This window comes from Acomys russatus, chromosome X, assembly GCF_903995435.1.
Source record: "Acomys russatus chromosome X, mAcoRus1.1, whole genome shotgun sequence".
Classification (NCBI taxonomy): Eukaryota; Metazoa; Chordata; class Mammalia; order Rodentia; family Muridae; genus Acomys; species Acomys russatus.
The window spans coordinates 76,995,104-77,019,152 of record NC_067169.1 but is presented as its reverse complement, the minus strand read 5'-3'; the positions used below and the strand labels follow the sequence as shown (position 1 = coordinate 77,019,152).

Genomic DNA, 24,049 nt, shown 5'->3' with positions numbered 1-24,049 from the left:
TAAACAATTTGTATTTAATGTCTAAGTCTTGGAGATGCTTGTTTCTAGGCCCACTGTTGGAGTGTGAGAATTGAGAATTGACTTTGGACTTTCTCATCTTTTTTAACTTATAGGTTGGTGCTGATCCCTGATGAGTCAAAGATCAGTAGTCTAGCAGCTTCTCTCTCTCTCTCTCTCTCTCTCTCTCTCTCTCTCTCTCTCTCTCTCTCTTTCTCTCTCTCTCTCTCTCCCTCTCTCCCCCCCTCTCATTCTCTCTGTGTGTGTGTTTTTCTCTTTCTGTCTCTCTCTCAGTCTCTGTCTCTGACTCTTTCTGTCTTTGTCTCTCTCTCTCAGTGTGTGTGTGTGTGTGTGTGTGTGTGTGTGTTTCCCATTAAGCCCCAGTATGTATTCAAAGCTTTTTTACCTGTAGGGGAGACAGGTTCTCCCTCTCTCCAGAGACTCGCTCATTTGTAAATTATGAGGTTGCTGCTGTCCATGCAATGGGATGAGTATCTCTTGTGTGTTTTAAGACTTGACATGGAAATCACCCTGAGATTTGCGTTAGGGGTTTGATCTCAGTGCATTGTTAAACCATCCAAAAGAGAGCATGCTACTGAAACATGTAAGATTTATATTTTATTAACTTACACTACTGTTTTGCTTGTTTCTGTAATTTTGAATTATTTTTAAGTTGTTGCATTTGTGTTTGTTAGGTGTTTATGTTCAGGTGAGTACATGTCAAGGAACTTTATAGATATCTGAGCATGATTCACGGTAAGTTTTTTGATTTGATATTAAAGGTAATAGTTATGAATATTCTCATTCTGCGTTTCCTTTTGCTTTGTCGGACTCTTAATTTCCCCTCCTAGCCCTGAGCAAGGCAGGCACTCCCACATTATAGGGAGATGAGACATGGGTGGGTCATGTTTGCAGTGTCTAATTGCTGACCTAGAGTGTTAAAGGAGTGCCATAGCCCGGCGGGAAGATCTGGTTCCGCGGGCAACCCTAGGCTCCCTAAATTCCCAGCTGCAAGGCTCTGGCCCTGCACTCCCCGAACGAGAGAGCCTAGCTGAGACTCCTGGCCCCAACAAGGCAGGTACTCTCACATTATCAGGAGACGAACCTTAGGTCTTGCCCGCAGTGTCTAATTGCTGACCAAGAGCGACCTTGGTCCCTCCAGGCATATAGTTCTGGGAGAGGTTGGACACCGCTACAGGGTATAGAGACAGAGCTAAAAGACAGCTACACCCCCAGATGATCTGAACTACCTGGGGTGTGGACTACAAAGCCACAGGAAGGACAGGCAGCTGGGATCAACTTACATAACCAGAACGTTTGTGTGCGGACCTTATTCTAGATCCCAAAACTGCTGTTCTGAATTACAACAGTAAAGTCCAAACAGATATCTACTCTGGCTGACTCAGCCTGGAGCCAAAGATGCAGAGGAAAATCACCAGGAATGAAACCGGATCACCTACCTGTTCCACGGAAATACTCCCTGATCCCCACAGGCAAGAGCACCTGACCTGTAATCAGTCATCAATTAACCACTCTCAACCAGCAAAGGTCACTACAAAATACCTTCCAACATCAGAGCCATCAAAATGACAAGAGGACAGCGAAAGAACACTAACAAAAACCAAAACAATTTGGTATCTCCAGATCCCAACAATCCCAATGAAAACAACCTAGAGAACCTAACAGCAATGGATAGGCAAGAAAATGACCTCAAGTCCTTAGTAAAGAAGATGATAATGGAAGAAATAAATAAAATCTGTAAACAAATGCAGGAGGAGGCAAACAAGAGGGCTGAAGAGTTAAAAGAGTCATATAAAGAGGCACTTGAATTTCAGAAAAATATAAATAACCAGATGATGGAAATCATTAAAACAGTACAAGACATGAAGATAAAAATGGAAGCCATGATGCAGGAACACACAGAAGAAAAACATGATCAAGAGGCATCAAAGAAGAAAGCAAACATCTCAGAGGTGGCCTTATCTAACAGATTGCAAGAAATGGAAGAACGAATATCGGGATTTGAAGATACAATCGCAGAACTGGAAACAACCATTCAGGGAAATGCTAAATCTGAAAAGTTCCTAACACAGACCATTCAAGAACTAAAAGACAACACAAAAAGACGAAACTTCAGAATAATAGGGATACAGGAAAGAGTAGATAGCCAACTCCACAGCCCAGAGCACATCTTTAATCAAATAATGGAGGAAAATTTTCCCAATTTGAAGAAAGAGATGCATACGAGCATACAAGAGGCCTACAGAACACCAAATAGAATAGACCTGAAAAGAAAATCTTCCCGCCACATAATAATAACAACACAAAATACACAGAACAAGGAAAAATATTGAAAGCGGCAAGAGAAAAAGGCCGAGTAACATATGAAGGCAAACCTATCAGAATTACTCCTGACTTCTCAGCAGAGACCATGAAAGCCAGAAGGGCGACGACAAAGGTGCTGCAAACCCTAAGAGAACACAAATACCAGGCAAGACTACTATATCCAGCAAAATTATCAATAACCATTGACAGAGAAGACAAGTTATTTCATGACAAAAACAAATTCAAACAGTACCTAGCCACAAATCCGGCTTTACAGAAGCTATTGGAAGGAAAGCTCCACCCCAACTGGTCAAACTACAACCAAAAGTACATAGGAAATAGGTAAATATACCATTGCAAAATCACAACCTCACAAAATCTCGACTGTTACAAATACCAAAAATGAAAGGACTTACCAATTACTGGTCATTAATATCTCTCAACGTCAGTGGTCTCAACTCTCCAATAAAAAGACACAGACTAACGGAGTGGATGCATAAACATGACCCAACATTCTTCTGCATTCAAGAAACACATCTCAACCACAAGGACAGACATTGCCTCAGAGTAAAAGGTTGGGGAAAAATATTCCAAGCAAATGGTCACAAGAAACAAGGTGGGGTAGCCATTCTAATATCTAATAAAATAGACTTTCAACCAAAATTAATCAAACGAGATGATGATGGTCATTTCGTACTCGTCAAAGGTAAAGTCAACCAAGAAGACATCACAATTTTGAACATCTATGCTCCGAATACAAGGGCTTCCACATTTATAAAAGAGACTTCAACACCCCTCTTTCACTCAAGGATAGGTCTTTGATTCAAAAACTAAGCCGGGAAATAACCTCATTAACCAATGTCATGAATCAAATGGATCTAACAGATATCTACAGAACTTTGCACCCAAATGCAAAGGATTATACCTTTTTCTCAGCACCCCATGGAACGTTCTCTAAAATTGATCACATAGTTGGTCATGAAGCAAACCTCAATAGATACAAGAAGATTGAAATAATACCTTGTATCTTATCGGATCACCATGGTCTAAGGCTGGACTTCAACAACAACAGAAATAACAAAAAGCATACTAACCCGTGGAAACTAAACAACTTTCTACTTAATGACACATGGGTCATGGAAGAAATAAGAGAAGAAATAAAAGACTTCCTGAAATTCAATGAAAATGATGGAACAACATACCCAAATTTGTGGGACACATTGAAAGCAGTGCTAAGAGGAAAATTCATAGCACCAAGCGCCTTCAAAAAGAAAAAGGAATCATCCCACATAAACAACCTAATAACACATCTGGAAGCTCTAGAAAAAAAAGAAGAAATTAGAATCCTAACAAAATAATTATTTTTAAATGACAATGGTGAATTTGAAAGAGAATGAGGAAGGGTATTTAAGAGAGTTCAGATGGAGGAAAGCATAAAGGGAAATGTACTTATAATTGTTGTGAGTATCCACTAAAGAAGACTGCTCAGAATGGATTTAAACCAATAGAATGTCTTTATTGCCCCCTGGCAATGTTCAAAGAGGCATCTTGTTGGTGGTGGTCTTCTTATATAAGTCAGGGGCAGAGAAGATGGCAGCCCTTTGTTCATCCTAGCTTGATGGTTGGCTAGACTGAGGCTGCCTCTGAGGACCATGTCTAGGTCTATGGCTAATGTACCAGCAGGAGTTGGTATTGCTGTACAGATCTGGCCCCTTTCCTCACTGACTGGCATGCTCTGGAGCACTGGCCCCACTTCTCACTGACAGCTGCAGTTGGGAGAGGGGACCCTGCAACCAGCTCAGATAGCACAGTGGAGCTGGCCATGACGGCTGGGCTGTGGGTGAGTGGGCCCTGAGCACAAGAGTGTGGGAGAGCTGTCCCTACCACTTATCTGAGATGATGCAACATGGGCACAGGGGTGATGCCTCCCTCCTTGCTACCTGTGGCAGTTGGGAGAGCTGGCCTTGAGGTCATGAGAGCACAAGAGCTAGATCTACCCTCCTCACTAGCTGTAGCACTTGGGAATGCAGGCCCTGCACCTCTCCTGGGAAACAGAGTGGCTCTGGCCCTGATGGCTCCAGAAGGCACTGGTGAGCCAGCCCTGAGGATGTGAGATTAGCAGAGCTGCCCAGCCTCCTAGGCTCTAGCACTTGGCAGCATGGGCCCTGTACTTTCACTGGGCGGCACAGCGAAGCTGGCTATGAAAGCTTGGGTGCCTGTGAGCAAGCATGAGAGCAGGAGAACTGCCCCTGCCTGCTGCTGAGGGCAGCACTGGGTGGCCTAGCCAGAGCAGTGCTGGAGAGCTCACCCTGGGGGTGCAGATAAGGGAGAACCAGCCTGCTGACCAGCTGAGCTACCACCTAGCCCAGATCCAGGGCTCTGAGTTAGCCCACCCCCAAATCTGTACCATCTGCAAATGGTTGGGATGCATGAAAAAGGCCAGTCCTGCTGACCCAAAGCTGCAGGATCTCGGTGACAAAGCAAAAACAGGATAACTAGGAGGAGGCAGATGAAGATCCAATATTGACGGTGTCACAGGTGCCAGAGATCTGGAACCGGAGCAATGACTCATTACAATGAACATTTCCGAGTGATGATGTGTGGACAGAGGGGTGTACTGTGGGACACACTGTGACATACTACAGCTTCCATGATGAGGTGTTGTGTGTGTGTGTGTGTGTGTGTGTGTGTGTGTGTGTTATTTGGGAGGGTGTTGCAAAGGTGAAGAACAGGTATGGGAGAATAGGGAGATAGATGGGCAGATGAGCAGGACTGGGGTCCGTGATGTGAAACTAACAAACAATCAATAAAAAGGTTTTATTTTTTAAAAGAAAGTCTTTATTGGCTGGTCTGTACCTCAACTGAATGCTCAGGATCCCAGTGTAGCCCCTCTCCTTTCTCAGGGTCAGTTTGTAAGCATAAAATCCTTGTCCTGGGTGGACATACTTCAGTGAAGAACATACTTCAGTTCCAGAAGTGGAACCGCAGAAGCCAAAAGGCAAGGTTAGTACATGTAGAGACTTTTCCCAACGCTGTGGACTGTGACAGATTGGGCCTTTGTTTTACTTTTGGCAGGTGGTGCTGTCCGTGTGCTGAGTTTTACAGGTGAGTGACACTTCCATCATAGAGTCACTTGTGATAAGGTCTGGGGGCTTGTTACAATTTTTAGAGATGTTTCAGGCCTCCAGCCTTAGATTGTGACTGTTTTATTGGTTCCCTTGTTCTGAGGCTCCCAGTTGTTTAGCCTGAACACTCCCTGCATTCTTTGGCTCTCTTCAACATGCAGATAACCATTGTAGGACCTTCTAGTGTTAAATCATGTAAGTTAGTCCATGTTTACTATTATGCTAATTTACCCAAGAATGTATACTTACGAAAGAAAGAAAGAAAGAAAATGCTATATGTATTTCATTTTGGAAAAACTGAGAATCCAAATTTTGGGTGGCTCTTTTGGCCTCTGGTAAGGGCTAGATGGCATGATGGTAGGAGTACACAAGGAATGGAAAGGTAGCATCACCAGAAACCCAAGAGTGATTCAGGGGTCAGACTCAGGCTTTGAGAACAACCCATTCTCATGAGAAATGACACTTCAGATAACAGCTACATAATACATTCTAAGGGCAGCCTCAATAGCATCCTAAGGACCTCCTATTAGGCTTTACCTCTTAAAAGTCCCAACTGCTACTCAGATTACTATACTAGTAACCACTGTCCTATACACAAAACTTTGGGAGATAAAACCACAGCTAAAACCATAGGATATAATGTATTTACTGTATTTTTAAATTTATTTTTCTATTCTTTTCAGATGATAATATAGTAACAACCTTTCTTTATTTCCTTTCCTCCCGTAAACTCTCCCACATACCCTTTCCTGCTCTCCTTCAAATTCATGGTCTCTTTTTTCACTAATTTCTTTTGTATGCATATATGTATATAAATATTTTCTGCTAAATGCAATCTGTTCAGTCATATAATGATTTATATGTATGTTTTCAGAGATGACCATTTACCACTGGACAACCAATTGGTGTGCTCTTTCTTGGGGAAGACTACCTCTCCTACTTCCAGCTTTCCTCAGTTGCCTATAGTTCTTTGTATATATTAACTTTTACTAAATAAAGGTGAAATATGGGAACTTATATTTAAATTTTTATAACTTAGCAGTATAATATACTCAAAAGGCTCATAAAAACGTCTATCTCTGTTGGGTGATGGTGGTTCATGCCTTTAATTTCAATATTCAGGAGACAGAAGCAGGGGGATATATTACTGTGAGTTTGAGGCTAGCCTGGACTACAGAGTGAGTTTCAGGACATCAAAGATACATAGGTATCTTGTCTCAAGAAAACAAAACAAAAACAAAGCAAAAGAAAACCAGAAATATACTTTTAATAAGGAGATAACACATTGTTATAGTTACTTTCATATTACTGTGATAAGACATCATGACAATACCATAGTAACGTATAGAATAAAAGTTTATGTGGGTGTTCACAGTTACAGCGAGTCCATGATCAGGATGGCAGGGAGCACGACAGCAGACAGGCAAGCATGGCAGTGGAGCAGTAACTGGGAGCTCACATCACAATCCACAAGTACTAGGCAGAGAGAGCTAATTGGGCATGCCATGGGCTGTTTGAAACCTCAAAGCTTGTCTCCAGTGACATACATCTGCCAATAGGACCACACCTCCTAATCCTTTTCGAACAGTTCCATCAGCTAGGGACCAAGTATTCAAATATATGAGCCTATGAGGGCCATTCTCATTCAAAGCACTACGCAGCTTATTAAAGATTAGAAATGGAAGCCAGATTTCTCTGGATGAACTTTTATAGTTTAGATGATAAAATCATATAAACGTGTTACAAAATTATAACAATAATCAATTCAAAATTATCCACAACTATTTAAAGCAAAATGAATGTGCTAGTTGTCATTGTGAGACTAACACAACCAATGTGTCTATGTTATTTTAAAGCACAGGAGTTTGACTAAACTGGTGAGATATATATTCAATGGAAGAAAGTATCATAAATCTCAAATTATATTTAATAATAAGTATTAGTAACAATGCTAAAACTTATTTACACATTATTAAACATGTGCTTAGGATGAAATAAATAGGTTAATGTCATTAGCAACTAGGATTTTCAACAGTATAGTATAATATTAAATAAGTTGAACATATTTAACCCCAGCGCACAAAAAGAGTTGGATAAAAATGTATATATTTTAAAGTCAAGAATTGCAGCTTGGCCGGGCATGGTGGTGCACACTTTTAATCCCAGGACTCAGGAGGCAGAGGCAGCATATTTCTGTGAGTTTGAGGCAAGCCTGGTCTGCAAAGAGAGTTCCAGGACAGCCACGGTTATTACACAGAGAAACCCTGTATTGAAAACAGCAACAAAACAACAAAAAACTGTCTTGTAATCTGAGCAGCCGAAGAGGAAAACATGGAAGATCTTGAGGCCAGTCTGGGCTACATAGTAAGACTTTGTTGCAAAAAGTAAATCCTGTAAGTTTACTTTGAACTAGAAATATCATCATGAACTGTTTCATGATACCTTTTGTTTTTGAAACAGTCTTGTTACGTAGACTGATGTGGTCTTGAACCTGCTTTGAACCTTTGGCCTCAGCCTCTGGACTACTAGGATTACAGATGTGCACTATCACACCTGTCCTCTTTACTTTCTCTTTCTTTTAAAATTGCATTATTGTGTGTATTTATGTGTGTGTATACATGATGTGTGTGTGAGAGAAGTATTTAGATAGATAGATAACCCACACGAGCCATGGAATACCTGTAGAAGTCAAGGACAACTCTGGGGAGCTGGTTCCTTCATTTCCCCTTTACTCGGATTCTGGGAATTGAGTTCAAGTCACCAGCTTGCCAAACAAGTGCTTTTACCCTCTGAGCTATCTCTGTTTTATCTACTGCTGCATCTTTGTGGTCTTTATTTTCTCTTTCTAAAATTATGCCTGAATACATTGGTATCTTCTTTAATGTAACTGGGTTTCATTTGTCTTTGCACCATAACAAACACAAGTATACATATTTTCCACTGTCATCATTTTAATTTTACATTAACTATTAAGATGTCTGGGATTTATCATTCTACATTATCTACATTATGTAAGAAAGGAACGCATTTTGTTTTTTCAAACAGCCAATTTTTGTGTCAGTATTCATTTTTGAATTAGCTACTGCCTTTAGTATACATTGTCTTTTCACATATTCCGAGATCTCACCCTAGACCCTGTTATTTTGTTCCATTGATCTATTTATTTAATTTGATATTTATATTGATTTGATTGCAATGACTTAAATACTATTCTCATCACTTAACAAGGAAGATCCTCCTTCATTGTGTGTGTTTGGGGGTGTACATGAGTGCAGGGGCATGCAGAGCTTAGAGGCATTGGGCCTCCTGGAGCTAGAGTTGCAGGTGGTTGTGAGCCACCTCATAGTTGGTGCAAGAAACTGAATTTGGGTCCTCTGGAAGACTAACAGTTCATCTTGACCTAATTTACATCTCCAGTCCCCCTACAGAGCAATTCTTTTTTTCCCCAGCTTTTGTAAATGTAGTATTTTCTTCTTCTTCTTCTTCTTCTTCTTCTTCTTCTTCTTCTTCTTCTTCTTCTTCTTCTTCTTCTTCTTCTTCTTCTTCTCAGATTTTATTTATTTACTATGTATACAATATTCTGCCCGCATGTGTGTCTGCCTGCTAGAAGAGGGCACCAGATCTTTTTTTTTTTTTTTAATTTATTTATTCTTGTTACATCTCAATGTTTATCCCATCCCTTGTATCCTCCCATTCTTCCCTCCCCCCATTTTCCCATTATTCCCCTCCCCTATGACTGTTCCTGAGGGAGATTACCTCCCCCTGTATATGCTCATAGGGTATCAAGTCTCTTCTTGGCAACCTGCTGTCCTACCTCTGAGTGCCACCATGTCTCCCCCTCCAGGGGATATGGTCAAATGTGAGGCACCAGAGTACGTGAGAAAGTCATATCCCACTCTCCACTCAACTGTGGAGAATGTTCTGTCCATTGGCTAGATCTGGGTAGGGGTTTAAAGTTTACCTCCTGTATTGTCCTTGGCTGGTGCCTTAGTTTGAGCGGGACCCCTGGGCCCAAATCTGCCTATCATAATGTTCTACTTGTAGGTTTCTAGGACCCTCTGGATCCTTCTACTTTGCTATTCTCCCATGCTTCTCTCATTTAGAGTCCCAATAGGATGTCCTCCCCTCTGTCTCATTTTCCTGGTAAGTGAAGGCTTTCATGGGACATGCCCCTTGGGCCAGATCTTATTATAGATGTTTATGAGCCACCATGTGGTTGCTAGAAATTGAACTCAGGACCTTTGGGAGAGAAGCCAGTGCTCTTAACCTCTGAGTCATCTGTCCTGCCCAAGTGTAGTATTTTCGAGCTTTGCAGGTATGAATAGTTCTAATGCAGAAGATTAGTGTTGCCTGTCTTAAATTCATGTTATTTTTATAAACTACATATTTTTGAGAGGTATAGGTAAAATTTATTACTGACACACCAGAAGTCCCAATTGTTGATGTGTCAGGGTCCTTCAGCACTTGGGAGGTGAAGGGCCTCGAGTAGCTGTTACAGCCTAGTTTTAAAGGCAAAAAACACAAAGCAGGTGAGGTTGCTTATCACTGGAATCCATATGGATATTAGGACATCTGGCCTGAGGGAACTTCTTGTGAGGACATCTGATACCTGCAAATTTGCATGTAACTATTCTGGGAATTAGGGTGGAACTCTTGAGGTTAGCAGTTCCGAGAACTGGGAGAAGCCTCTGGGGTCAGAAGTGTAGATTCTCAGGCCACTGGGCAAGCAAGGCTGGAATTTTACAGTTTCTCATTCCCTACTCTTGTTGTAAAAAGTCTCAATCTTGAGACTCCTGAGTTTTAAGGGCTTGGTACTGTTGGGTCAGGATTAAGGCCTGAGTGACATTAAGTCGATCTCTAATAAAAGCCATTAGGCGTTTTAAGAGGCAAGGGCCGAAGGTGAGTATGAGCAGGAGTAGAATCAAGGGTCCAATGATAGACAATGTCAGGGTGGAAAACTAAGAGGACTGACTGTACCATTTTTCGCACCATCCCCGGTGGACCTCTTGTTCCCGCTGTCATCTGTCAAGGCATTCTTGGAACTTGGTCATAGAATCTCTAACCACCCCAGAATGATCTACATAAAAACAACACCGTTCTTTTAAAGTTACACATAAAACCTCCTTTTTTTTTGAGAAACACCAGTTTTAGCCCTCTTCTATTTTGCAGGACTACCTCAGATAGTGACGTGAGGGACTCTTTTAACTTAGTGATGGACTGTTCTATGGTGCGTAGGCCCTCATCTATAGCTATCTTAAACTCGGTGAACTGCTGGGTTCCTCGAATTAAACCTGCCGTCCCTGTCCCTATTTTTGTCGCAACCCCTAAGCCTAGCATGACAGCCAGAGTCAGAGTGAATGGCTCTCTCCGAAAGTGGGAAGGGCTTGTGACCTTAAAGTTGTCCTCGAAAGCCTGGGCAGTCTGGCAGTAAATTCTAGGGACAAGCTAGACTAACATATACAAGGGGTGAGTCCAGTGTTGCAGGCCCACTATAGGTTAGAGGGAGGAGTAAGGAATACAACTGTTGGGGCCTCGGGGGCACACGTTGTTGTCCCCCAGTGTCTGCAAGGACAGAGTTGGGGCCCAAAGGGGCCTTGGACGGAGGTTCTTTAATCTTGAGTCTAGTTTTGATAAAGTCACAGGTGGAGGAGGGTTTTTAATAAGTACTTTTTGTAGTCTCGCATCCCCAGGCCTTACAATGGTAGTCGTAGGCCCCTCTACATTTGCCTTTGTCTCTCTTTTTATGATAACCTGGACATATATAGAAGGATAGCCGTCATAACAGACTCCTTCGTCTAACAGTCCCGCACCCTCCCCAGGGAACTAAACCTATCTTTCTGGAAGGGGATTCAACGGTTGGGGCCTTTTTGGGGTCGGTATGTTCCTCTATATCCTAATTAGCGGGGGCCCCTATCGCCAGTTGACACAAGTCAGGATACAAGGGTGGCCAGAGGGTTGTCTCAAGAGAGATTTCCCAGATGGAATCTCCATTTTGGGAGACGACCTGTCATGTTAATTTTATAGGGCCACCGGTGTGGGTTGGGGTCTGCCTTTATGTTGAGAATCAGTAACAAGAGGGAGAGCACAGTTAAGGACCAGATCTGGTCAGTCTTATCTTTAGAGGATCCTCGAATGGTGGAGCTGCCATTGGGTGCAGTGGTCAGAGTCGGAGGGAGGGGCCTTGGCGTGGGAGGCATGTATCCAGGGTGTAATTCCGTCTACCTTGAGAGCGGTGGGCGTGGTCAGGAGTATGGTGTAAGGTCCCTTTTACCTGGGTTTAAGTCCTTGAGAGCAGTGTCTCCTGATGTAGACTGAGTCACTGATGTGGAAAGGGTGCCCCGTCTGGTTGTGGCCAGGCTTGTAGATCTCGGCGAGGGGGGCCCAAACTTGGGCCTGCACCGCTTGTAGCCCTTTTAGGCGAGCCTGTAAATCAGTTTTGGAAGCAAAAGGCTGATAAGAATTAAGCATTGAAGCATTGTAGACAGGGGTGGTGGGCCTCCATAAAGGATCTTATAGGGGGTTAGAACAAAACAAGAGGACAGAGTTAAAGGTAGGAGGCATCTCCAGTCTTTTAAGCCAGCCTCAATGGTCAATTTAGTCAGGGTCTCTTTTAGATCTATTTATTTTTACCTGTTCTGAACTTTGGGGTCTATAAGCACAATGTAATTTTTAAATAGCCCCCAGGATCTTGGCCAATCCCTGACTTACCTGGGAGATGAAAGCGGGTCCATTGTCTGACCTAATTACCTTCAGGAGTCCGAAGTGAGGGAAGGGTCTGGGATGCTGGTTTTACTATGTGGCCATGGCCACAGTTCTGTCAAAAGGTAATTTATGTGAATGTGCTGACTTAATGTGCTGGCCAACCAAAGTTGTTTGGCTCCACACGATCGGCAGCTGGGCTCCGGGCCAGACTTGGGCGGGAGCTCGGCTCTGGTCTGGTTGTGTTCTACGGTGATGGTTCCCTTGGGTGGTGTCTCAGGCGGCGGAGGTGGCCACAGGACGAAAGAGGACCAACGGACCTACTGCGTGGGCAACGCGGGGAGTGCTTAAGGCAGCGAGGGCATGTCAGTGAGGGTGCGCATGTGTGTGCTGGGCTCTGACCCTGGGCGGAAGGAGCTGTCGCGGTGTGCTCGGAGCCACCACTTGGTCTCACCGCGGTTTTTTCACTGAAATTGCCAGCTTTACAGTCCAGCAGAGGTCGATGGAGTGTTGTGGCAGTTGGCTGAGCTGGCTGTCAGGAACTCTTGTTGGCGGTCAGGTTTGCGTGCAGCGCCGGGGGCTGTGGGTCTATAGTGCGGAGGCCTGTTTCGGGGTGTGTTTAGCCTGAGCAGCAGCTGCGGAGGTGGCGGCGGCAGCAGCAGCAGCAGCAGGAACGGCCGCCTCAAACTACATATTTTTTATTAAGCTGTCTTGGGTTTTCTATGTATACAGACATACAACATCAAAACTGAAATAGGGAAAGCATGGCTATGAACACTTTCTTGTAGAGGACCTGGGTTTGGTGTCCAGTATCCACAAGGTGGCTTACAATTTCCAGTTCCAGAGGAGCTTGAGCCCTCTTTTCATCTCCATGGGCACCAAAATAAACATAAAATAAACATTAAAAATCTTAAATAACACAGGAAGAGATCAAACGGTACAGAACTCTTTTTTTTTTTTTTTCTTTCAGTTTTTTGAGACAGGGCTTCTCTGTGTATCCCTGGCTGTCCTGGGCTCACTTTGTAGACCAGGCTGGCCTCAAACTCACAGTGATCTGCCTGCCTCTGCCTCCCGAGTGCTGTGATTAAAAGGTGGATGCTTGATGGTTTCAGTGTCCTGCACTGGTTGCCTGTAGATCTAGAGCAGCTGCAGCCATTTGCAGGCTTGGTGACCAGTTCCCCAGAGACTGCAGGTAAGGCTGCCTGCTCCACACTGTGGTATATATCCAAGCCACCTCCTACATCTGACAAACCAGGGCAAGTTAAAGTCTTCAGAGTTTTATGTGTGTTTGAATCCAGAACTCCAGATGAATTGTACTTTGAGGAAGGAGTTTTTATCTAGGAAAAGAGATATTATCTAATCTCTGGTGACATGAATGACACCAGATGATAGAAGGAGACCTGCATGAGCAGAACAGGACTAATCCATTGACAATCCGTTGCATGAAGTTGTAGAAAGACTAGCTGGCTGAGAGAGTGCTTGGACAATCATGTGGGTGTGGACGGCTTTGACAAAGCCACTGGAAACACTGTCCCTGTACTGGGCCTGACAAGAGGGCCGTGTCTGTGTGTGTGTGTGTGTGTGTGTGTGTGTGTGTGTGTGTGTGTGTGTGTCCCCATCAGAAGTGCTGTTTACTAGCAAAACAAGGCAGCAGGCAAAGCTCTGCACGCGGCTGCCTGAAAGGATTATAGAGAACGTGCAAAGACAGACTTAAACAATGTTAAGATGCTGGCCTCTGACATGGCCACCAATGCCACCTGCGCATCACTTATGAAAAAGAATCAGGGGGCAGATGATGTTCAAACATTAAGTAACACTGAGCACTGTCTTTCCCCCCCCCCAATATAATATTTTTACTAATTATTCAGGAATTTCGTACAATGCACCCCGACCACACTCGCTTCCCATTCCTCCCAAGTCTACCTTCCGACCCTTGTGCCCCTTCCCCCCGAAAACAACCCCACCAAGCCCAGTTTGTGTCGCCCATACACTCATTGGAGCATGGTCAAACTTTCAGTGGCCAGCCCCTTAAAGAAAACTGACTCCTCCCCACCCCCACCGCCAAGCCAGAAGCCATCTACTGTGAAGAGCTATTAACAAGGACTCAGACTGATTCCTTGTGGAGCTGCTTTGATTTCTAAACTTCTTTTGCTTTTGGCATTTCAAAATCTTGGTTGTTTTGTCAGAAGATTCTTGATAACTGCTCTTTTTAAGGTCTGTATGAACGTGGCACTGTTGCACTATGATCCGATGAGTCAGGATGCACATGAATGAGTCTCACCCATGGCTTGCCAATAAGTGACTGGGTACTTTTATGTTCACCAGAGTAGACCAAAAAATTATTTCTATTTGTCAAACTAAAGAAAAAAAAATCAGGCTTTAAATTTTTTTTCTTTAACTAAGGATTGGAATTTTTTTTTGAGTGGGATTTTCTCAAGGGGAAATGCTTAGAATAACAATAAATCAAAATTCTCAACAGAAAATTGTCAGCTATTTGGAAATAATAAAAACAAGAGAGAGAGAGAGAGAGAGAGAGAGAGAGAGAGAGAGAGAGAGAGAGAGAGAGAGAGAGAGAGACTTCCTGTAGCATCCAGCTTGAGAGGGAGGCAGTGGCTCTGGTGCTGCAGGGATTGGCAGTAGCAGGTAGAGATGGCATGTGACTGCCCAGTCCCGCAGAGCACAGTCACCTGAAACCATCTTGTAATGGGGCAGAGCCTCTGTCCTCGTGGTCCTCCATTCAGAAGGCACAGTTGAGTTCCTCAATACCCACAGCTCCATGGCTTCCTCTTACCTCGATGTCCACATGCCCACTGTGGTGAAGATTGAGAAGTCCTGCCAGCAGAACCTGGCAGAGTGGAGTTTCTCATCTATGGACCAAACAGCAGAGAGTTCCTGGGACGCACAACCAAGAGGAGGGGTCTGATCTTGCTCTTCAATAGAGTTTGTTTATTTTGCTTTAATAGGTTTTTGGCTGCACTCCTTTTTTTTTTTTTTTAAATAATATGAGACCATGCTACAGACTCTAAATGATGAACTTCTGAAATATCAAGAACAGATTCAAGGGACAATCCTGTGAAAATGAACAGAATAATTGGGTGAAAATCAGAAGGCAATCCACAGACTTTAAATTTTTTTTTCTTTAACTAAGGATTGGTTTATTAGAGGTGGGGTAATGGCAGTAGCCCCTAGTTGCCTTCCAGGTAATTTTTGGACCCAAAGTTACTAAGAAAGAAGTAACAGTTGGGTGCAAAATTGATGGACCTCACCACCTACAAAACAAGGATGGAGGGGCTGGAGAGATGGCTCAGTGGTTAAGAGCACTGTCTACTCTTCCAGAGGTCCTGAGTTCAATTCCCAACAATCACATGGTGCCTCACAACCACCTATATTGTGACCTGGTACCCTCTTCTGGCCTGTAGGTGTACATGCAGACAGAGCACTCATACATTAAATAAGTAAGTAAATAAGTAAATAAATAACTCCTTTAAAAAAAACAAGGGTGGATGTTACATGTTTGGAGGATGAATTGTGTACAAAGTCACAGTGCATGCTTAGGAGTGGGGCATCTCCACAGAATAAATGCTGCGCTGTCCTTCTCCATTTTATATCAGCTGGACCTGCCATTCTAGGATTATGAGGCCGCGTTGAGAGAAGTGGTGCGGGCATCATAATGTGTTTCTAGATCACAATGTTCAGTGTCCTCTAAAGCAATTCTCTGCTGCCTGTGTTGTCCTTTGACACCATGCACAGTCACCAGATAGGGACCAGTTAGCTCATGATTGTAAAAACGCAGGTGGTAGTATCTTGTCTTCATATGTGGTGTAATTTCCAAATGCCTAAAACTTATTGTGCTGTGTTATGTAAATATTTTATACATTTAACACTGGTCACCGTCATATTTTGATGGCAACAAAATTTTACCAATAAAGTAGTTCCTTGTCAACACCAAGTGACTTTATACCTTCAAGAAACGTGTGTAGAAAAGTTCTGCATGCAAGGGGGGTGGGGAAGAAAATCAAAGTGGACCTGAAATAAAAGAAACATATCATTAAATCTAATTTCCTATTATAATGCAAATTCTATTACCTGCTTTCTCTAAGAACAGCATTGCCCAACAGAATTTTCTGTTGTAATATAATGTTCTATTGATTTGCTGTCTCATACAGTGGCCATTAGACACATGCAGCTATTGGACACCTACAAGTCTCTAGTGAGCTTTTCTCATGGAGGAAGATGGTTGTCTTGGTTAGGGTTTCTATTCATGTGATGAACTGCCATGACCAAACTCAACTTGGGGAGGAAACGGTTTATTTAATCATAGACCTTGCAGTCCATAATTCAGAGAAGTCAGAACAAGAATGCAAGGTAGAAACTTGGAGGCAGGAACTGACAGAGGCCATGGAGGACTGCTTGTTCCTCAGAGTTTTTGTCAGCCGCTTTTATATACAACCCAGTACTTCCTGTCCAGGGGTGGCATGGCCCCCAGTGATCTGGGCCCACTCCCATCAATCATTAATCAAGAAAATACACTACACTTCTGTTAACTTACCCTTCCTTTTTTCCCATGTCTTGTATCTCACCCAGAACTCTGCAATCTTTTACACGATGTCCCGATGTAAAACACAATCTGTTTCCAAGGCATAGAAGATGGAGTATGGGAGGTCAGTGACATATCACAGTCCTTAACTTGGCTGTTGCTCTCCTGGGCATTTGCCACCAGCTTGGTGGCACTCTACAAGATCGTTTTGCATAATCACCCTCCAACAAGCACCCAAATCTCATGGTTCCTACCACTTTGTTCTGCAAATGATTTCTGCACTGTCTCCACTTGAGCCCCTGAGGCCTTGTCCTGAGGCCAGATTTCCACAACCTGGCTAACTGGTCCAAAGTATTTCCCAATTAAATAGTGTTGTTTCCTGAAGGAGAGGATGAATTCAGCTCCAAAAACTATTAGTCTTGCACAAGTTGTGTCAAGCAGAACATCTGGCCCCTGAGGATACCCCTTGCAGATGGGAACTATGGTTGCTAACCAGATGAATTTGAAACCATATCCTAGATTACCTAAGTAGGCTTTATCTTTTAAAAAAATTCTTAGCTGGAAGTTAATGCAGAAGAGACTTGAAAAACAATGAACAGCCACTTGGGAAGGAAAAGGCCACAAGCCAAGGAACACAGGCAGCTTCCAGAAGCTGTGCAGTACTTCCACCAGAGCACTCCCAAAGGAGCTTAGTTTCAGTGACCCCTTGACATAGCCCAGAGGGACTAGTGCAAGTTATGGTCAGCAGTCATAGGTGGATTAAAAACAAGACAAGACAAGACAAGACAAAACAAAACAAAATGAAAAACCACAAGGCCACAAAGTATCAAGAAGAACCAGAAACTGGGGACATGAAAGCTTCCCACAGTTTTCATTTCCTAAAACTCTTTTGTCTTCATCAAATGTCCTTCCTAGTGTAAGTCAATGCCATTCCGAGGAGACTGGGTTTCAAAGATCAGCCTGTCAGTAACGGGCAAGGGCCAGTTCCAGGCCAAGCTTCTGCCCAGGTTGGTGACATGACTAAGATTTAAACAAGAAAAACATCTTCAACAACTAGGAGAATGACAAAATAATTTTTAAAAATGAACATGCACAAATGGAAAAACAATAGAGAAATAAGACTTTTGAAAAGAAAAACAGCCAGGCATGGTGGTATACACCTTTAATCTCAGCACTTGGGAGACAGTGGCCCTAGGGAATTTTACTAGAATGCCCAGGTAGGAATAATATCGGCATTATCCAACAAATCAATACCCCAGATACATTGTCTAGGAGAAAGACACTTACCAGGAAGGCCATCACATAAAATCTAAAGAGATAGCTCAACAGGTGTACAAATTTCAACACATGAGTACAATAAATATGGAAAAGAAAGCAATATGAAAACTCCTAACATCTACACTTCTCTAGTAACAGACTTGAAGATGTTGAAATCCCTAATGAAAGTTTCAAAAGAACAGTTATGTAAAAATGAATGGCTGGGTGCCGTGGCACACACCTGTAATTCCAGCCCTCAGAGAACTCTCTGAGTTCGAGGCCAGCCTGGTCTACAAAGCCAGTCCAGAACAGCTAAGGCTACACAGAGAAACCCTGTTTCGAAAACCAAACCAAACCAAACCAAAACCCTAACCCAACAAAACAAAACCCCCTCTAAAAATCCCCGAAAACAAAACCCAAAAAACGAATTGACCCTGCCCATAGAGGCATTACGGTATCAAGTGTGTGTCAGTAGGTGGCGGAGAGGAAAGAGGCTATGTTTATGCTCAGTGTTCTGACCTGTGAACATTTGAATGATTAGTAGCCAAACATCTCCTAAAGAAAAGCAAGTCTGAGCCAATCACCAGTCTGGCACTGCGCAGGCCTGGGCGTGGGGGCCTAGACCATGCCTGGTGCCACAGTGCAAGAGCAGGACATAGCACTCCTGAGGCCACTCTTGAGACAATCCCAGACACACAGGGTCCCCAGGCACCACTAACAGAAGCAAGTGGTGAAGAAATGAAGTGAAAGAGAAACAGAAGGATGTAGAACCAATGAAGAGAGGCAGAACTGGAGACTCAGGGCAGTGAGGAACAGCCTGGTGTGAGTACTCAGTGCTTCCACCAAGGACCACGGTGGGGGTTTGTCCCGTAGTGCTACCGGGGGCCACATGTGGGACCATGTCCCTGCAGCAGCAGGTATCTGTTACCACCAAAGGCCAGGCAGATTTCCCTTGTCTGGGATACTGTCTAGGGACATGTTGATGTCTGAGGGCTACGCAGATCTGGCCCTACCCCTCATCTAGGCAGCATGGGAGTTCTGGCCCTGCCACTTTTCTGCTGAGCAGTGACATGGGAGAGGTAGAGATACCTCCCTTGCCCCTTGTCACTTATGGCAGGTAGAAGATCTGGCCTGAGGTCATCAGAATGGGAGAGCTGTCCCTGCCCTTCACCTGCTGCAGCACTCAGGAGAGTGAGCCCTGTACCTCTCCCAGGCATTACAGTAGAGCTCACCCTGGATGTGGGGGTAGCAGGGGAGCCACAGAGGAAAGCTGGCCCTGCCTCTCCCGTCTGTTGTGTAGTGGTGCAGACAAGGGAAAGATGCTCTCCTCCTCTCCCTTGTCCCTCACCAACTATATCAGGCAGGAGAGTTGGTCCAGAGTCATGAGAGTGGGAGAACTGGCCCTGTCTCTTTCTGGCTGCAACACTCGAGAAGCAGCCCTGCACCTCTCCTGGGCAGCTAGAGCTGGTCCTGGTTGTGGGAGTTGCTGGTGAGCTGGCCCTGAGGGTTTGAGAACCAGACAGCCCAGCTCAGATACCTCTCAGGCCCAGATCCATGGCTTTGAGTTGTCCCATCCCAACATCTACCCCATTGATAAACTTAGAGTACATGAAGGGGCTCAGTCCCAAACTACAGGATCTCCATGACACAGAGCAACAAGATATCCAAGAGGAATCCCAGTGAGGATCCAGTGTTGATAGAGTAGCAGAAGCCAAAGGCCTCATACCAGAGCGATGAGTGAGTCATTGGAAGGAACATTTGCAAGCAAAAAAGTGTAGGCTAAAGGGTATAATGTAGGACACACTGACACACTACAGCTTCCACAATGAGATTTTTCTTCTCTTTCGGCACAAGGTTGCAAGGGTGGCAGTTACTAGGGGAGAGGAAGATGAGTGAGATTGGGGTACATAAGTGAAATTCACAAAGAACCAATAAAAGGTTAAAAAGCCTAATTGAAATCTAAGAAAATACAGAAGTAAGAAGGATGACACAGGATATGAATGAGGAATTCAGCAAAGAGCCAGAGATACTGACAGAAATCTTGGAAATAAAGAGCTCATTAAGACACATAAGAAATTCAGTTGAGGGGCTAGAGAGACAGTTCAATAGATAAAAGCACTTGCTGTGAATTCTGAAAACTTGAGCTCAACTTGCAGAGCACGCATTAGGGTAGAAAAGAGAACTTACTCCCAGAGTTATCTCCCAATGTCCACATCCATACTCTGATATTCATGTGCAACACACACACACACACACACACACACACACACACACACACACACACACACACACTTTTATATTCAGGCTTTCTCCTTTTTTCCTTTTCTTTTTTTTTTTTTCAAGACAGGGTTTCTCTGTGTAGCCTTGGCTGTCCTGGACTCGCTTTGTAGACCAGGCTGGCCTCGAACTCACAGAGATCTGCCTGCTTCTGCCTCCCTGAGTGCTGGGATTATAGATGCGTGCCACTGCACCCAGCTGCCCCTTGCTTTTCTATGGCTGAAAGTGAAGTAGGTTTTCTTTTCTTTTCTTTTCTTTTTGTTTTGTGGTGGTGGTAATGGTGGTGTTATAGCAGTTCCCTTTTATGCTTGGAGCAGTACTGAGGATTGAATAAAAAAAAAAAAAAAAAAAAAGAAGGCTAACCATGAAGGAGATCCACATGTAAAACCAAGGAAATGTTCATTCCAACTGATGCACACACTGCAACAAATAAACAAGAAATACGAAAGAACAAGAAATGACGACTCATCCTAAATTTTATAACTCTCTGAGAGACGAGTCCAAAGATAGTGAAGTAGTTGAAGCCCAGACAAAGAGCTGAAGAGTCTGGTTTACAAATGAACAGTGTAGGGCTAGACAGCTGGCTCCGTGTTTGGATAAAAATGAACAGTGTAGGGCTAGACAGCTGGCTCCGTGTTTGGATAAAGGCACTTGCTGCTCTTGCTGAAGACCAGAGTTTGGATCCCAACACTTGACATGGAGGCTCACAACAATTTGTAACTTCAGTTCCAGGGGATCTAATGCCTTCTTCTAGCCTTCATGGGCACTGCATGTGTGTGGTGCACTTATATACATTCAAGCAAAACATGCCTACACATAAAATAAATAAATCTTTTGAAAATTAGAAATGATCAGTTGCTTTAAACAGAATTCATATGAATAGGAGAATGAAGTAAAGATATTAGTTAAAGACTTGGATGAGAAATTCAGTAAAGATAAAGATTGATAAAACAGGGGGTATGAGAAATGAAATCTTAATATATTACGGAAAAATAATGGAAATAACTACCAGTAAGCCAAACCAGGCAGGAGAAAAATATACCAGGGACTAGAGACGGAGTTAATTTATTTTATCCATATGTCAGTGTTGTGTGACATACTTTTCTTGAGGAGACAACACATAAGCGCACACACACACACACACACACACACACACACACACACACACACACACACACACACACACACCTCTACTCAGCCCAGAAATGGAGCCCACCACAGACAAAATTAACAATTGTACCAATATCCATTTGGTGAACCATGAGGGTGTTTTTTGTTTGGTTTGTTTATTTGTTTAGTTATGGGTTTTGTTTGTGTGAGATTTCTCAGTGGGGTCACTTACAGGAGTACGGATGAGGGCTCACTTACAAGGAGCAGGGATAACTCAAAAGCAGCTGTATCATTGAAAAGCCCACACAGACATAGGTGACCACTTGGGGGAAATCACAAACTTCCAGTGCTCTCCACAGCCTGCAGGCAGCTCTACAGTTCAAATGTCTTATTTTTTCTTTCTGCAGTTCAGCTGTTCAGAATCTCCATCCCTAGTGATTGAATACTCTTTTTCTATTGTTGGTAGGGGCCCTTAAGAATCTTCCAACTTTTTTTTCACCTCAGCTTGTGACCTTTGGCTTACCTTCTGCTTTCTGTTGAGGTATGTGAGCTTCCTTATCTTCCAGAGCGAATGTTGCAATCTGGAGGAAATGTTGCACCCCCTAGCAATATGCCATACCAAAAAACATCAAGCTAAAGAAGAAACAATTCACCATCCCAACATTAAACATCTCTGGGATACAAGAGATAAGACATATGCATGTGTGGTGTACAAGAGTGTGCTGAGGCACAGATAAAAGGCAGAGAAAATTGATTCAGTAAAATTATAGAAGAAATTTCCCTAGACTTAAGATAAAAAATATAGCAGGCATTTATAACCTCAAATATTAGGAGCAGAAGAGAACTTTTCTACCTCATATGTTCTAAAAAAAAAAAAAAGAAAAGAAAAGAAAAGAAGAAGAAAAAAGAATACTAAATGCAGTTAGTACTGTGAAGAGATAGCTTTAAAATGGGAGAACGTTTTACCAGCTATTATCCAGACTATGTAATGAATTCAAGACGGAAACAACAGCAAAACTATAAATCAGTAATGGCAAATGAACTAAACAGACATTTTTCAGGTAAAGATATAGAAATGGCTAATACATCATCTTTAGTTGCCAGGGAAATTCAAATCAAAACTACATTGAAATTTCATTTCATTCCTGTGATAATGCCTATCAACAAAAGAAAATACAAATTGGCCTGTTCAGGAGACTGTCAATTAGACTGTATGTTCAAAACTTGCTTGAACTACAGAGTGAGTTTCATTCTTGCTTAGCTATTTAGTGAGACTATGTCCAAAGACGAAAGTAAAATGCGGATTGGACAGGCAGTTGCAAGTACAATGACCTGGGTTCAATTCCCCTGCACTACAATAACAAGAAAGTACAACATAAAGACTCATCTCCAAGCCAGGCAGAATTGGCACATGCTTTTTATCCCAATAAAGACCAATGCCCCGAATAGGCAATTCTCAAAGGAAGTACAAATAGTCAATAAATATTTGAAAAAGTGTTCAATATCCTTAGGCATTGGGAAAACACAAATAAAAACTGCTTTGAGATTCCATCTCACCTCATTTGGAATAAGTGGCATCAAGAAAACAAATGTTACAGAGAAACTCTTTTATTCAATGCAGGTAGGGGTATAAACTAGTACAGTCACTATGGAAATAAGTAAGGATGTATCTCAAAACACTAAAAATAGAAATATCATATCTTGGATATATACCTGAAAGATTAAATCAACATACCATAGAGATCCATGTTTATTGTTGCATTATTCAAAACAGCCAGGAAATGGAATCAACCTAGATGCTCATGAATAGATAAATGGATAAAAAATGTGTTACATACACATAATGGAATTTCATACAGTCATTATAAAATGAAATTTATTTTAATAAAAAATGAGATTTTGGGATGACAAAGTTAAGTCATGACATTCACATGAAAATGAGTGTGACTGGAGATCATTACGTTAAATGAAATCATCCAGACTCAGACAAATACCACATTTTCACTTAAATGCCGAACGTAAGCTCCATGCAGAGGAGCTGGATTCAGTTTCCAGAACTCACTTGATGACTCACAACTGTCTGTAACGTCAGTTCCAGGGAATCTAGTAGGCACCGGGCATATCTGTAGTGTATATACATGCAAGCAAAAACACTCATACATATAAAATAAATAAATCTAAAAAATTTAAATTGCATACATATATTCTGTGTTTACATATGTATGGGATGGGAAGTCATTAAAGTGGAAAGAGATTATACGAGTGGAAGAAGAAATCTTAAGGGAGGAGAGCAAAGAGTAATAGCACACATGTGTTTAAGAAAGGAGGGACTATTTGGGCAAAAGAAGATAACCAATGTGGGGGGTGTATAGAGGGTATGTGGGAAGTCATAAGGGACATGAACAAATGAAATCCACTTATATAATGACATGCACTATGAAAATGTCATTATGCTAAACTAAAATTTATTTTTTAAAAAGTTAATAAAAGTTAAGATTCTGATCTGAAAAAAAATACAAGGGGAAAAGTAGGAAGGACAAAAAATTAATAAGAGAGGAAACTAGAGGGATCAATATGATCAGTGTATGTATATGCATGTTCAAAACTGTTACAATGCAATGCATTATAATATATACAATTATCATGCTACTACTTCAGCAGACATTTTTTTTTTAATGAGGCAGAGCTGCTCTGTGTGGCCTTGCCTGCTCTGGACTCACTT

At 42.6% G+C, this 24,049-nt stretch overlaps 1 non-coding gene and 2 pseudogenes across 1 annotated transcript; all 3 read left to right on the top strand.

Annotated features, from left to right (window-relative positions):
* Positions 1-3,841: 3,841 nt before the first annotated feature.
* LOC127186048 (small nucleolar RNA SNORA48) lies at positions 3,842-3,990 on the top strand. The gene has a single exon (XR_007830302.1). It is a non-coding gene; the product is annotated as a small nucleolar RNA SNORA48 (small nucleolar RNA).
* An 8,411-nt stretch (positions 3,991-12,401) lies between these two features.
* Positions 12,402-15,069, top strand: LOC127185347 (osteoclast-stimulating factor 1-like; annotated as a pseudogene).
* A 3,304-nt stretch (positions 15,070-18,373) lies between these two features.
* Positions 18,374-18,493, top strand: LOC127186070 (uncharacterized; annotated as a pseudogene).
* The last annotated feature ends 5,556 nt before the right edge of the window (positions 18,494-24,049 follow it).